General features: G+C 47.7%; 1 long non-coding RNA gene across 3 annotated transcripts in view; it reads right to left on the bottom strand.

Moving 5' to 3' along the window:
• Positions 1 to 12686, bottom strand: part of LOC111751290 (uncharacterized) — a 276943-nt gene that overhangs the window by 29840 nt on the left and 234417 nt on the right. The window lies entirely within an intron of this gene.

Below are 12686 nucleotides of genomic sequence, written 5' to 3'. Positions count from 1 at the left end.
GCAAAGCCATCAGGACGCGGAGGAGAAGTTGTCTGAGGTCAGCGGAGTTGGCTGGGAGGGCGGAAGGGCATTTGGTGATTGCACACACTCCCAACGGAAGCACCATCACCCCCGAGGGGGTGAACACTGGTTCCTGAGTGACAAAAAAACTTAGGTATTACAATGGCCTATTACCCCCTAAAGGGCCACAGGACACACACGGGTATATTGTATATCTGTGGCATTAAAATCTCATTGGAGAAAGGAAGGGGTAGAGAAAAGTGATCAGGAAAATATATCTTAAAAAGTTCCTGGAGGAATGGCCATTTTTAAAAAAAAGAAAAGATGAGAAACACCAAGTTATAGAAAACTTCTCCGCCAAGTTGTAAGTCCCACGAAAGCAGGACCACATTTTCCAAGTGATCCTATTGTCGTCTCCCCATCTTCTTAGGACTGTTCTTCTCAGCAACAACCAAACCAAACACACTGATTTGATTCTGACTTACAGCAACCCTATAGGACAGAGTAGAACCATCGCATAGGGTTTCCAAGGAGCAGCTGGTGGATTCAAACTGCCGACCTTCTGGTTACCAGCCCAATGCTTAACCACTGCACCACCAGGGCTCTTCTTGGCAACATAAGTACCTTAAACTTACCTGGACCGTTGCGTATGTCTGTGTACTAAGATTTAGTGTTTGACAAGTCTGCCTTTCCTCCTAAATGGTGACTTTCCTGAGGACAGGGGCTGAATTGTGCATTTCTGTAGCCCTGGCTCCTGGCCCCCAAGCCAAAGCAGCAGCCACTCAATACGTCTGAATAAGGCAAATCTGAGGTGTTCTGCATCCTGAGGGCTGCTTTAAGCACCCGCCCCTGTCTAGGTGGGAGTGAGGGACTTGGAAAACGTCCAGTTTCTGCCAGGCTCACCTCAAAGTTACTGAGAAATTCTGGCAAAGGAAAGTTGTCTGCTTCCCACAGGGGAGTAACGTTAATAGCTTATATTTGGCATATTTCTTTGCATTTTTTCAAATTATTTTCACAGCGAGCCTCATTTGACCCTTACAAAAACCCTAGGAGGCAGGGAGAGGAAGTCATTAATGGCCACTTTCTGCAGGTTCACTCCTGCAGTCAACAGGTAGGTATTGAGCACCTGTGGCCTTGGAATTGAGATGTCCTAGCGACAGAAAGACAGAGGTGACCAGGATGTAAAAGCCCCTGCCCTCCCGACACTTAGAATCTAGGGAGAGGAAGCAAATAACAAGATAGTCACAGTTGTGATATAAGTTAAGAAAGAAAAAAAACGGTCCTGTAATGAAAAAGAAGCCCTCGTGGTGCAGTGGTTAAGAGCTATGGCTGCTAACCAAAAGGTCAGCAGTTCGAAACCACCAGGTGCACCTTGGAAACCATATGGAGCAGTTCTACTCTGTCCTATAGGGTCACTATGAGTCGACAGCAGTGGGTTTCGTTTTTGTTTTGGTAATGAGAGTGAGGTACCTTAGACTGCATGCTCCAGGAAACTTCTCCAGGGAGGCAATAGGCATTCTGTACCGTGCAGGACAAGAATGAGCTACATACAGAAAGCCAGGACCTGAAGAGGCTGTCCTATCTGCACAGATCCCCTTTTTTAACTGATTCCCACTGTGAGGCCCCCATTTTCTAAGTAGAGATGTTCATCACAGGAAAACCAGTTACCATCTGGTCGACTCCAACTCATGTTGACCTCATGGTGCGTGTAACTGCACTCCATGGGGTTTTCAATGGCTGCTTTTTCATAAGTAGATTGCCAGGCCTTTCTTCTGGGGTGTCTCAGGGTGGACTCGAACCCACAACCTTTCTGTTAGCAGCTGAGTCCATTAACCATTTACACCACCCAGGGACTCTGGATCACAGAGAAGCATGTGCACACATACACACACACACACACACATACACCAATCTGTTAACTTCAAAAGGAGCACCAGAGGGGCAGACAGTCCATCAGAACTCACAGCCAAAGCGCCCTAGGACAACTGAGGGAGGAAATGGGCCAACCCAGGTACCCACTCTCCCTCAAGCCTGCCAGGTACCCTGGGGCAGGCCACGGAAGCCACCTCTCTGAGGAGCACACCGCCCCTCAACAGGACTACTTGGCCAAGTCATCTGCCCCTGTGAACATTGTTTACTATTCACCAGGGCACAGTGAGATCGTCCTGAGATTTCCAAGTCGGCTGGCGGTTTCATCAGAAGTAGTCAAGGAGGCTTTGGATAATTAGTGGGAAGGTTTTGACAGAGAAAATGCACACAAGCCTGGTAGCATTCATAGCACCAAAGCCTGAGATTTTTCTTTCTTTTTTTTTTTTTCTGCCACAGAAACTTGAGTATTCATCCTTTCTCCTAAACACCAACACCTCTCCCTCCACTCAACAGACACCTTAGTTGTACTCTAGACCCCTCTGCCTTGGCAATTCTCCTTGGTCCTGAAATACAACACTTCCTCCAACAGCCCACCGCCTCTTAACTCCAGACAGGCCATAACTAACTACATGGCCGGCCATCACTCTAAACTGTGATCTTGATAATGGCCATGAATGAATTCAAAATATGGTCAAGGTGAGTCTCTGCCTACGTGGTACACTCGCGAGGAAGAGACTGAAAATGTGGTTGATAGCAGACTCACTATGGCCTAAGAGTGCCTGGGTGGCACGAATGGTTAAGAGCTCAACTACTAGCTAACAGGTTAGTGGTTCAAACTCACCTTAAGGTTCCTCAGAGGAAAGGCCTGGCAACCTGCTCTTGTGAAAAGTCACAGCCATTGAAAAGCCTATGGGGCAGATCTACCCTGCAACATACGGGGTGTCCATGACTCAGGATCGACTCCATGGCAACTGGTTTGATTTTGGTTTTGGTACCATGTGCCTTGGGGCATTCTGGATACTTTACATATGTTTTTTTCTACACCCCACTACAAACCTATGAGCTAATCGCCATTCTGCAAATAAGGAAACTGAGACTGACAGGTTCTGTATCTAGGAAGGTCATGCAGCCACTAAGTAGATGGCCAGGATTCAAACCCCAGTCTGTCTGACTCCGAATCTGGCATCTTTTCACAACAGGGTGGCGTTTCTGGCTTTTCTCCGCCTCCACCCCTCCAGGCACCAGCTGTGGAAAGGCATGCTTCCAGCAGGAGTGAATCTTGGCCACTCCAGCAAATGTACAAGGGCAAGGTGAAGGTGTCCTGGAGCCACAGCAGCGAAACGGGGCCCGGAGGCAGACGGAACATCTCACCTTGCATAGGAAAGCTATTTATGGCCAGGGCTCCTGAGCTGGACAGCTGGTGACCAAGACGGTGTCCAGAAGCAGCATCCACCCCACTGCCAGCCAGGAGAGCTCTCCCCTCTTAATTCCAGAGCAGGGACCCTGAGACCAAAGGCATCCCAGCTGGTGGGATGATTCACCTCAGAAAACCACCTGGTTTGAGAGCGCCTCCTGTTTAAACTGAGAAAGACCCCATTAACTCAGTGAAGGAGACACTATCCTCTCTACGACCTTATCTTCACCAGGATAAGTGTTCCCATATGCAAGAAAGTTGGTTTCTAAGACTGACTGCTTTTCTCAGAAGAATCTGTACATCACGTAGTATAAGGTACAGTGAATTTGAAATCATGGAGCCAGGATCCTAGACCTGACCTTGGACCTGAACTGACTGGGATACTGTGGGCAAATTACTTCTCTCTGTGCCTCTGTTTCTCCATCTGAAAAATGAGGGGGCTGGGAGTAACGATAGCTAGGGACTTCCAGCTCTGGCATTCTGTCATTGCAGGCTGCCCTTTGTTCCTTCCCATCCAAACACTGGAATGGGTTATCAGAGGGGTGGGAGGTGACAGAGGAAGAAACCTGAAAAGACAGGGAAACAAGAGCACAGCAAGATGGCCAGAGACAGATTGAGACAGAGGACGCCACCCAGCCAGAGAAAGAAAGAACAGTCTGGTGGTATGGAGAGAAAATGAGAGCCCCCTGATGTAAGCAGACTCTTGCCAGTATTGCTGGAAACAAATAGTGACAGATTGCTAACATGTTACAGTGAAAATTACCAACATGATGAGACTTTTGCACCATAACCAGCACCTCTTGTTATCCCATTAACGAAACTGATGAGACCAAATTGCTAATAAGAGAAAGCGTTCATGTTGCATTATATCACGTCTGCCCTGCCAGAGAACACGACCAAAGAACAAACCAGAAGGCACCTAAGACATCTCCCAAGAGCCCAGGTGCTTTAGACAGAATTGGCGAAAGCCCTGGGGGTGGTCAGGAGTGCCCAACCTCTTCTATTACTTCTAGAAATGCCTGTATATACCATCACCTCCACCTCTACCACCACCAAGCAAGATGTCTGTTGAGGTTGCTGAGCTGGGTGGGGAAGGCTGTCTGTCAGTCATGATAGAAAACAGAAACTCATGACCTTTACAGAGTAAACAAAGGGCCTGGTAGGGCCAGTAGGGGGAGGGAGGGACAAGTGGACAGTGGTGTGGCTGAGTCTGTAGAGCTCAGGGTCCCTGGTCACTTCTATCTCCTCCTAGAAAACACCAACATGTCAGAACTCGCTATTATTTACATTTTTACCACCCCCATCTGGCGACGCCCGCTACAGCTAGGCCAGGGAGAACCTGTGTCTTAATTCCTTTAGATGCAGAGTTCAAACTGTCGTCTAAGCCCTGGAAGGTGTAAGGAACAGGACACATCCGGTTCTGGGAAGGAGTTGCCTAGGTGTTTGAAGAGAATCTTTCCTCTTTTGGCCACGGAAGGATTTCCTGCTCAGACCTAACCGTCAGCCAGAGGGAACAGGATGAGGAATTCACTGTGCGCTCAGCCCTCTCTCAGAAAAACTCTCCACTCACCCAAACCTCGTCGTGTCAGAGTTTTTTCACTGGGATAACCACTGACGATCCCAAGACCCCAGCTACCACCCGGGGAGGGGACGGGGGGCTGCGGGCTGCTGTCCCCGGTAGTCACTCAGAAAAGTAATTGGCCAAAGATTATTCTGAGTAATTGAATGGCAAGGACTTTTGTATACCAAACAGGGACTTGTCTTTGTCAAAAAGTCTTTACAAAGTACCCAAGTGCTGGGTGTCAGACAGGACAAGTTTTTTAATCATGTTAAAATGATTTATTTAAACGTCAAGCCATGTCACCCCACTTCCTTTCATTTTTCAAACTGTTTGTGTTTTTTCTGGATGATAAATTTATCTTCAGACAGCCTCAATATGACTAATTAACTTTGAAATATAAGAACCAGATGTGTGAGTTGGAGAGCTTTCTGAACTAATGCCAGACGGGCTGGCTGGTTTTTTTCTTTTTCTTCCCTGCCTTTCACCCACCCCGCCCCCCTTCCTCCACCCCACATTCTCTCTCCCTGCAGGCTGCCCTGAAATTACTAAGCAGAGACACATTTAGCAAATGGAATCACAGGACTCCAGCTAGCAGTGAGCACCCACAGCTTCTTCTCTGTTTTTTACTCGTTAGCCTTTCAGGACCCAATTCTCTCCCTTTGAAAGTGACCCGGTGTGTGCCTAGCTGTGACTGGCAGAGCCGTCTCTGGAGGAGGGGCTGGGAAAATTCCCCACAGCCGGTCCCTAGTTTAATGATCTATCTAACGTGGAGCAGGGAGCTGCCAGAATGCATTTGCCACATGAAAGTAAGTCACCCTGCACTGTGGCACAAAGTGATTTCTTTTAAAGAAAAGTCTCCCCTATGAAGCGCTCCTCAGATCTGCCTCCTCCCGGCTTCGTTTGATGAGACAACCAGTGCACAGCACATGAGGAAGGGAGAGGTGGGATGGAGGCGTGATTAATTGGCTCAACTCTCTCAGTGAATCGCTCTTCAGCAATGGCCCTTGGAAGTTGGAAGCCATGGATGGGTGTGTGTGTGTGTGTGTGTGTGTGTCTGTGTCTGTGTCTGTGTGTGTGTCTGTGTCTGTTTCACTCCCAGGGACAAGATGGCAACTCAAAGTAATTGGATGATAGAGGAAAAAGAAGGTTCATTTTTCCAGGACTCATGTAGCTAGTAAAAGGGACTCGAGTGAAAAGTTCTGTGCCTCAGTTTCCCCAGGTGGCTACTCTAGCCTGTCCCACCCAATCTCACCGCCAGAAGTAGGTTGAGCTTATATGAGATCACAGAGGGGAATGCACTTTGAGTGCTTTGAAAGACATTATACACATCCGAAGGGATTACTAGGATAATTACCATTATTATTATATCATCAGGACCATTATCATTACCACGCCTCTTGATGTCTAAGTTTTTTCACCTGAGATAATCATACTCACTTGAAAGGTCAGTCAAGTTCCTCACCATGCCCAAGCCCCAAACACAAGGATGAACAGTGGACTTGAATCTCTTCCCTCTCAGGGTACCTTGGGGAAACCCCCCACTTCACTGCCCAGACTCTCTGCTGCTGGCAGTTGGCCTCTCTACAAAAGCCTTGCTCCCTGCTCTGGGGATAGGGCAAGGGTGTGTCAACCCAGTCAGACTCTCAAAAACGTCATCAGGTTGGTCAAGTTCCCTTGGAGCTGCATGCTGCCCTTTCCCTGATCTTGGCCCTACTTCCTTCCCACAGAATAGGTCTCTTGCTTTTCAGCAGTGTGCCAGCTAGTCCCCAGTCAAGAGTTATTTGCATTTTAGCAAAGTGTCTGGAAACCTAGGAAGACAAAGGTCTTCAGTAAAGACATCCAAAGAAAGAAAAAGGTGGAAGGGGATGGGGACAGAGGGAGCACGCTCCACACTTCTCAAACCAAAGCATGGCTTCTGGAGCTGGGACTATATGGGTCAGAGGCAGAGAGATGAGACAGAAACGGTGGGAGTCGTTGGGAAGGCTTCACTGAGGAGGTCAGCCTGGTACTCCTTCCTGAGGCAGGGTGAGGGAAGACCAAATTACAGGGGAGTGAGTCCCAGCACTTATATATGGGAGCCTGCTACCATCCTCTAGAGTCCTTGCCTGCCTCTCTGAAGACAAACAGTATTAGGAACTTCTTGGGGAATGGGGAGATGGGTTTATAGCAATACTGAGAACTATAGTTCTTTCAACTTTCCTAAGTAGACAGACCATGGGCAAACAGTGCAAGAATCCAAGGAGAGCTTCCCAGGCCATAATTTTATCTCCACCACGGCACCACCAGCGCCCTCCCTCTTCAATGTCCCAAGAGGGCACCGTCCTAGAATATTGAATTTCCATGTCCACCATGACTCCTGCAGTCTGCTATCTGAAAAAGGCTGTATCTGGAGCACTCCCGCCCCCAGGGGAAAAAAATTTTAGATAATTTTCTGACTATTAATAACATTTCCTGCTATGTCAAACTAAGATAATTAGGGAGATTACCAAATCACAGGTTCCTTGGCTAACTGACCACGGGAGAAGAAGGAAGTCTGGAAAGCTTTGGGAAGCCTGCAGACTGGAAAAGGCAGTGGGCCCCTGGGTCCCCTGGGACTGGTGTGGAGCTGCCATCTCCTGCCCCTCCATGAGGAAAGAGCAGACCTGCTTCCACTCATCTGCACCACAGAGCATCCCTACCCCCCTTCTTTCTTTCTCCACAGGAGCTAGGAGTATGCCCTGATGACCCAGAAAGTGCCCCCTTGCTCTGGCCAAGGGAGCCTCCTTCTGGAAAGCCCATCCAACTCAACAGACCCACCCAGCATTTTATTTGGAACCAAAAGCCCTGGACTTGCTCTCCTTCGCCACAAAACCATGCAATCACCCCTGGCCTTCTCCCACTAAGTGAACATAACAAGCAAAGAAACTTGACACTGTAGCCGACAGGAGCCATCGTTCAGGAGCTGTCAGGCTTGATGTTTCTGAGATCCAGGATCCGATGGTCCGTCCCACTATACAGTTTGAGATATTTAATAAAATAAAGCCCTCAGGATCCAGGGGCTGCGATCCCTCCCCATTCCTTTCTTTAGCTCGCTCCGGAGTTCTTTAAAGCCTGCCTCGCGCCTGTCTCTCTCTCCAGAAAGCCTTTCATGCCGCCTCGCCAGACTGACATCTTGACAAGTTGCCACGAGTGACATCTGATTTGTACAAATTTCAAGACTAATAAATCTACCTGTCAAAGCGGAAACTTTAAAAGGAGCTAAGCCCAGCGGGTATAGTTTAACAGAACTCAAGTTGATGAAACTGTAGGATGGAGAAATTATATCTGTCACAATCCACCCACATTAGTTCTGCAGAAATGTTGGCAACTGAAACAAACGTCTTTCACGGGCGTTACCCCAAAAAATTTTCTTAAATAAATTAAAAAAAAAATCAAAGTTGGAGATTGTTAATACCCCGAGTAACAAGTCACAGTTCTATTTGTAAACTAACAAATTGTATTTATTTAATTTTTAATTGGTGTTGCAGATGTGAGAAGCGGCTCGCCTCCTACCTCTGAAGCTGCCTCGCTGGAATCTGGACTTTCCATTCAAGCTGGGGCGCAGCAATCACGCGGCGGCTCCCCCGCTCGCCCGCCGCTGAATCAGCAGCTGCAGCGGCGCGCTGCGGGCTGGGCTGAGCGGGGCGCGTTCCCACAGCCTGGCGTCGTGGCCGGGCCCTTCGGGCACTCGGCTCCGCCACCAGCACGCAGGCACCCGGCGCTGAGTCACTTCCCCGGCTGCCCTCCGGGTTTGACCTGGAGCGAGAAGCCTGGGCCCGGTTCCATTCCTAGCCTTTGCTGTGGGATTTTTGTTTTAAGGTTGTGGGTGTTTATGGGGGTGCGCGGGGGCGGTGGTAGGGGCAAGTAAGGCGAGAGGAACTAAGAGGTCTGGCTAGCTTTTATTTTTTTTTTTTTTTTCTCTTATCTTCCCTTCCTGTCCTGGACAAGTCCACTTTTGGCCTGAATCATGGCTCAGAAATGTTAGCGAAGCCAGAATTCACAGATCAGAGGAAGAAAAAGGGCCAGGATGGGGACCCTCTCAGGATTCCCATACCTAGGAAATCAAAGAGCAGGGTGAGTCTGTAACAACTCTTTGTTGGGATGTGTATTGCCCCCTCCCCACCACCCTCCACCCACCGGCAAATCAGAGAGAAGGATAAACTTCTCAGCTCCTACAAGTGTCTTCCACTTGCCCCACAGGGGTAAGCTGTTTTCTGTTCGGTGGCAGCCTTGACAAGCCATAACCTCCAAACAGCCGTTGTCATTCCTACTACCTGTCCTCCAGGAGTACAAAATGGGATCTCAACACCTATGGTTAAGAAGCAGCTCGGCAAGGACCATGGGCGAATTAGCCAGTAAGCAAGGTAAGCACAGTGTTTACCATGCCTACCAGATCATCCCTAATGAAAAATTTCATGTGGGTTTCACCACATCTGTGATTTTTATTTAATTTCAGGTTTGATGTGGTGAAACCCACATGAAATTGTCAACTACAGATTACTAGGAAGTACAGGTAAACCGTGCTTACCTTGCTTACTGGGTTATCCACCCCTGCCAGGGATTATAAATTTCCAAAGAGGCTTTGATTCTGTAGTAAAGTACTGTTGGGTTGGGGGAGAGACAGATGCCAACCATACCTGGAAGGAAAATCTTTGATTTGGTGAAAAAATGTGAAATTGTTCACTACAGATGATCTGGTAAGCGAAGTAAGCACCGTGCTTACCTTGCCTATTGGATAATCCGCCCCTGGTGAGGCCAGAAGAATCTTTTTCCTCATGTTTCAGTTAGAAGCAGCTGACTCAGGTTACCCAGCAAGTTGGTGATGGAACCCAGTGCTTCAGGGTGGGGCTAGACCCCAGCTAGTAGACCCTGTTGTCCTTCCTCTCCCTCCCCACATGGCCTACTTCCTCGCTCCAATTCCTGAACTTGCACTGAGTTTTTCTTTGGCTGAGACAATATCTAGAAGCTAACACATTCGTTTATATTTCTTGGCCCACTGTAGGAGCTTGATATGTGAGAGTCGTGGCCAGGGCCAGGACTGAAGGGGTCTCGTGTGACAATTGGAAATGAGCCCAGAGACCCAGAGCCGCTGTCTTTCAGGTCAAGGAACACAGTGCCAATCTTTCTGCAGTGAACTGGATTTGCCACTAGTTCTACCCAACTCAGTATTTCCCCTGTCAATCAGATATTTTTAAGCAGCTACCATGTGCAAGACACTCTGCTCAGCACCGTGTAAATTGTGGAGTACAAAAAGTGATCCTTGTCCCAGAAGAGTTCACGATCCTTATAGCACTAAACAAAATAGGTCCTGATCAAGAACAATGTGAGTTCAAGTACAAAAAGAAAGAATGGAGAGTGCCAAAGGGCACTAGAGCCAGCCCTGCCCCAACTGGCTGTGGGACGCTTGTAAGAACTTCCCCTCTATAAAACAAGATAGTTGATTGACTAGATGATCTGAAGTTCCCTGCATTTTCTGTGGATTTTTGAAAGGAAGAGCAAGAGTTGGAAGAATATATGTACGAAAGGTTTTTATAAACTAAAGTGTGATGCAATTGCTAGTTGTTGCTGTTGCCGTTGTGGGTTGGGGTTAACAGTCCACCAAGAGATTGGGATATGATCCAGCACCAAACACCATGAATGAAGGAGTAAATGAACAACAGAGAAACCACCTGGGATGGAACTCAGCCACGCTCTGTTCCCACTCTGCCTATGATACCCCCAGCCTGAGCTACAGCTCCCAGCCACTCACCACCCCGTGGTCAGCTCTGGGACCTCAGCAGGGTCAGTTAGAAGTAGGCAAGGCCGGCAGACAGCAAAGAAGGGAGGTAAAAGCAGCAATAGGCCACTCAAAGGGAAACACCAATATTGCTCCTCCCTGATGGCCTTGGGGCAAGACCGCAAACGTAGACTGCACTCCTTGGGAACAAAAGACCCTGAAACAGCCAATCCAGTGGTGGGACTGCAGGTCACACGGGGTCACTATGAGTAGGAAATCTACTTGACGGCACTTAACGACAACATCTAACATGAATTATTACCACCAGAACCCCCAGTTCATATCCTGGGATTGAATCAGAAAAAAATCCTTAGAGGTGGTGGTTGGGAAATCAAAGCATGGAGAGGTTTGGTATCTTATGCATAATCACACAGCAAGCCAGCAGCAGATTTAGAAACTGCTGGATTGAGTTTTCCTCTGAGACAGTTGCTTTTTTTTTTTTCTTTTCTTTTTCCCCAGCAAGATGGTCCCTCCAGGGAAAGAAAGGCTCAGCTATGCCAAATGTGACTAATAAAAAAAAATTGTTCTAAGTTTTTTCCTAAAATAAACATTTCGCTTTATATTTTATTGGATTAGTGTTTGCTAACCTCCAAAATTTCTCACCGAGCAAATTGGAGAGCGTTTCCCTTATATAATGAGCTTGCCCGTGTTTGGACGACGTGAGTGAAGCCTTACGAGGGGCCTGGGCCACTCCACAAGGCATAGGAAGCAGCCCAAAGCAGGCCTAGAAGGCCAAAGCCTGGTCCAGGAGCTGCAGGCTCAAGGGGCTCCCTTCCCTTGCTAGTGGAGGCAGGATGCTTTGCCCCTGGACACGCTCAGTCCCCAGTACAATTCTATAGCCCATTGCCTCCTGTCTGGGGCCCATTACCCACCCGGCAGGAGGAACTTAAGTCTGAAAGGAGAACAGAGGCCCATCTCTTTCTACTGCCTCCAGGCAACATTTTGAGTTTTGCAACCGAAGAGAAAAGAAAAAGGAAAGAAAAAAAAAATCTCGAACTGTTTTTCAAATGTTCTGGGTCTTGGCAAACCCCAAAATGCCTGTTGCCAAACGCTTTTTCCCTTAATTTTTAAACCTCGGGTGTATTTCCAGAACAATCCAATCCATCTGCTTCTGATTCATTTACACTTAACTCATTAGGAGGCTGTTGCGTAAGGAGCAGTTTGACGTCCCCAAGATCCCCGGGTGAGGGATTCTTCTTCCCTCTTTGATTCAGAGGGAGGCATTTTGCCAGCTGGGCATGGAGCACAACTTCCCCCCCACCCCAACAACAAAAAAAAAAAAACGAAAGCCTGGCTTGAAACTCCAAGTCCTCTCTCATCATTCATCCTGCTCTGCTCTTCCCATCATATCATTATCATTATTATTGCTGTTATTGTCATTAAGGCTATAATAAATGGCCATATATCACCGTTAAAGCCTTTGCCTTGCATCCCACTGTGTGCCATTCTTCATTCATACAGTCTAGACTCATCTGTTCAGGCATTAAACAAACACTCCCAGCCAGTTGTGAACTACTAGCAGGGCCTTGGATAGGGTTTCAGTTATAGAATGTGTACAGAAGACTTACATCTAAGCACCAATCCCATTCCTGTTTCCCCCCTGCAAGAACTGTGAACCAGGAAAGCCCAAAAGAAGAGGGTAGAAAGCAAAGCTGGAAAGAGAGAGAATGGCCCAGAGGGAAACACATCGGGAAAGAGGCTGGTGATTTCTGGGGATATGGAAAAATTGGCCAATCTAAACCACAAGCTTCTGTTGCATCAGAAGGCATCATCAAGGAAATTAGTGTTTTTTTTGGTCACCTTTTCTTCCAACACAAATTATCACTACCAAAGCCCCCAATTCATATGTTGAGATTTAATCTAAGAAAATCTTTAGGAGCGGTGACTGGGAAAACAAAGCATGGAAAATCTAGAAAAGAGGTTCTCTCCCATCTTCCATTTCTTCATTATTATCATCATTCTCACTAATGTCCTTATTCAAAAATTAATGCAACATGTATTAAGTGCCTATTACATGTTCTATAAGGAGCCATGGTGGCACAATGGTT

The sequence above is a fragment of the Loxodonta africana genome, chromosome 19 (assembly GCF_030014295.1).
Source record: "Loxodonta africana isolate mLoxAfr1 chromosome 19, mLoxAfr1.hap2, whole genome shotgun sequence".
Lineage (NCBI taxonomy): Eukaryota > Metazoa > Chordata > Mammalia > Proboscidea > Elephantidae > Loxodonta > Loxodonta africana.
The sequence above is the reverse complement of the archived record's forward strand: the minus strand, read 5'-3'. Positions and strand labels throughout refer to the sequence as shown.